Here is a 3,564-nt window from a genome sequence, read left to right as displayed (position 1 = left end):
TTTTAGCTGAAAATCCCCTACTCAGAATTTATGTCAAATGGTCTTAACCAGATGCTTGAGCCTATGGAAGGCTCATCAAATGTTTTCTCACACCAGTGCTTTAGTAGCATGGTAAACAAATTTTAATTTTTGAATGTACAAATGAGTCAAATTTGTTATCCTCATTTTAATATCTTCCTGGGGTGAATTCAGGGTAAGTTCAATTAGATGTTGAACTGAGTGTGCATGCGTACCACTGAGTTAGTCAAACTCACTCACTGGGGTCACCTGCAGTGGGTTTTTCATTACACCTGGAGAGAGCGCAAGTGTAATGAAAACCATCACTAAATCAATGCCAACATGGGAAAGGAAAAGATTCACATTAATACCATCAGCTTTGGCCATGTGGATCCAGGCAAGTCCACCACTACCGCCATCTAACCTACGATATGGTGCCACTGATAAAAGAACCACTGAAAAATTTGAGGATGCTGCTGAGATGGGCAAGAGTTACTTCAAGTTACTTGGGTCTTGGATAAACTTAAAGCCAAGTATGAGTATGGCGTCACTGTTGACATATCCCTATAGAAATTTGAGACCAGCAAGTATTACATGACCATCACGGATCTCCCTGGACATAGAGACTTTATCAAAAACATGATTACAGGCACATCTCAGGCTGACTGTGCTGTCCTGATTGTTGCTGCTGGTGGTGAATTCAAAGCTGGTATCTCGAAGAATGGGCAGACCTGTAAGCATGCCCTTCCGGCTTACACACTGGGTGTGAAACAAGTAATTGTTGGTGTTAATAAAAAGGATTCCACTGAGCCACCCTACAGCCAGAAGAGAATACAAAGAAACTGTCAAGGAAGTCAGCATTTATATTAAGAAAATCAGCTACAACCCTGACACAGTAGCTTTTGTGCCAATTTTTCTGGCACAGAAATGGAATGGTGATAGCATGCTGGAGCCAAGTGCTAATATGCCTCAGTTCAAGGGATGGAAGGTCACTCATAAAGATGGCAATGAGTGGAATCTGCTTGAAACTTTGGATTGTGTCCTTCCACCCACTCGCTCAACCAGGATGTCTACAAAATTGGTGGTATTCGTACTGTCCTGTGGGCCGAGTGGAGACTGATGTTCTCAAACCTGGCAGGGTGGTCACCTTTGCTCCAGTTGGTGTCACAAATGAAGTAAAATCTGTTGAGATCACCATGAAGCTTTGAGTGAAGCTCTTCTTGGGACAATGTGAGCTTCAATGTCAAGAACGTGTCTGTCAAGGATGTTCATTGTGGTAGCGTTGCTGGTGACAGCAAAAATGATCTACCAATAGAAGCAGTTGGTTTTCATTGCTCAGGGGATTATCCTAAACCATCCCAGCCAGATCAGTGCTGATTATGCCCCTGTACTGAATTGTTACACAGCTCACGTTGCTTGCAAGTTTGCTGAGCTGAAGGAAAAGTTTGATCACTGGCCTGGTAAGAAGCTGGAAGATGGCCCGAAATTCTTGAAATCTGGGGATGCTATTGTTAGCTGGTTTGGGGCAAGCCCATGTGCACTAAGAGCTTCTTTGACTATCCACCTCTAGGTTTTTTCACTCTTCACGATATGAGACAGAGAGTTGCTGTGGGTTTCATCAAAGCAGTGGGCCAGAAGTCTGCTGAGCCTGGCAAGGTCACCAAGTCTGGCTCCACTCATATTCTGCAGCTTTTCTTGGCAGACATTCCATATTCTTGGCATCTCTGACTTCTTGGGGTCTCAACTGCACTTTCAACTTCATTCCCACAGCTTCATATTCTGCCCTCTTGGGGTCTCTTTGACCTTCCAGGCTTTCCCTTTGAAATCTGGGTAGAAGCTTCCCTAAATTTACAACTCCTGCACTCTGTGTACTGGTAGAATCAGCATTGTGTTGGTAATGCCAAAGTCCATTGTCTGTGGGAGCAGTAGCTATATCCCCTTGGACCACAGCTGTAACTTCCTCTGAGTGCCTCAATGTTTGAACAGAGTGAAACAAATACCACAAAACCAACTTGTTAGAAGGCTCTTCTGGAGCACAGAGCTCAAAAGATTTGTTTTCAAATGAAAGGGTGATGCCTTTTCACCCTTCAGGCAATGATGGGTGTGGTCTTAGTGATTTCTGTTATGCTGTCAAGTCATTTTTCTTCTCCCTTTACAAAGAACTTTTTTGTTTTTAAATGAAGTTAATTTCTTCATCAGCCAGAACTCTTTTGGCCCTAGCTTTACATTTGGTTTCATCTGGGCAAAATTTTAAGTTTTTCAATTTTTTTGCCCCCCCTCCCCCAATTCTCACTATAAATCTGGTTAAAATCACCCAGCAGTACTCACATCACAGCTTCAATGTTGGGTTGTTTTGAAATTTCATCTGCCAAACTAGCTAGTCCACTATTCTTAATCTTAGTCTTTTGAGGCTCAGGACAGGGGCAGAACATAGACAAACCTTGTACCAGGTATCTAAGTTATTTTTCTCAATGCTGGGGCAAAATATCTAACACCCAGTGTTAAAGGAGGAAAGGTTTATTTTGACTCATAGTTTGGAGAGGTTTCAGTCCATAATCAGCTGGCTCCAAGGCAGGGTGGCATGGCACAGGGACACAGCAAGGAGAAATAGTCTGTGGCAAGGCTGGCAGAAAGCAGCAAACCAGTGAAGCAGCAGCAGCAGGTCTGTCTTCTCTCTCTCTCTCATCGTATTCCCTCCAGGATGAATCTATTGATTATGCTACCCACACCCAGGCTGGACTTTCCATTACACAAACCCAGAATTGGTGAAACCCATTTAGTTATCATACACATAATGTAGCAGCACACAGCTATGATCCAGCCACCTCACAAAAGTCTCACCTATGAGTGTGTGAGGCTTTGCGGGAATATCCAGATAGAAGTCATAATACCAGAGCATAACACACATAATCTGCAGTTGAACAACTAATGAAGTCCTGAAACCTAGGTCTGGCCTTTACTGTCTGATTTTCTGAGCTCTGACCAGAATCACTCTTAAGGCTCTGCTTATCGTTCATCGAAGGGTTTTTCCAGCCTACATCTCCAAACGTTTCCAAATGCCTTCAGTAAGCCTTTCCAAAGGCTTCTGAACCCCATCGTCAGTCACAGTTACAGCAATGACTCCCTTCTCTAGTAACAATTTTCTCCCTGACATAACAAATCAAAAACAACCAAATAGTCAAGAAAACGAATTTTCAAAAATTAGTCTGGGAATCAAGGAACATGAATTTATTTTAATTAGGATTGTGATCTGTCATTTCCTCTCCTAAATGAAAAATTATTTTGTATGCCAACAAGATAAAAGTTGTAAGGAGTTGTTTATAAATAGAAATGTTTTTAAAACACAGTTTATCTTCTTTATGCACAAAATATACAAATACCACTGGGAAATGAAAAATACTAGATTAAACACAGTGGTCAGAGGGTTACCATAATAAGGAGCTCATTAAAATTGATAAGAAAAACACTGAGACCCTAATATGAAAATGAGCAGAGGACACGAACAACAATACATACTGGCAAAGATAATTAGCAAGGAACATATGGGAAAATGTTTAACCTTGTTAG

At 41.8% G+C, this 3,564-nt stretch overlaps 1 pseudogene; it reads left to right on the top strand.

The window, feature by feature from the left end:
* Nucleotides 1-339: 339 nt before the first annotated feature.
* LOC102029583 lies at nucleotides 340-1,725 on the top strand (annotated as a pseudogene).
* Nucleotides 1,726-3,564: the final 1,839 nt, after the last annotated feature.

This window comes from Chinchilla lanigera, unplaced genomic scaffold, assembly GCF_000276665.1.
Source record: "Chinchilla lanigera isolate Chin_1 unplaced genomic scaffold, ChiLan1.0 scaffold00003, whole genome shotgun sequence".
NCBI lineage: Eukaryota > Metazoa > Chordata > Mammalia > Rodentia > Chinchillidae > Chinchilla > Chinchilla lanigera.
Note: the sequence above shows the minus strand (reverse complement) of the source record. Positions and strands in the feature narration are given on the sequence as shown.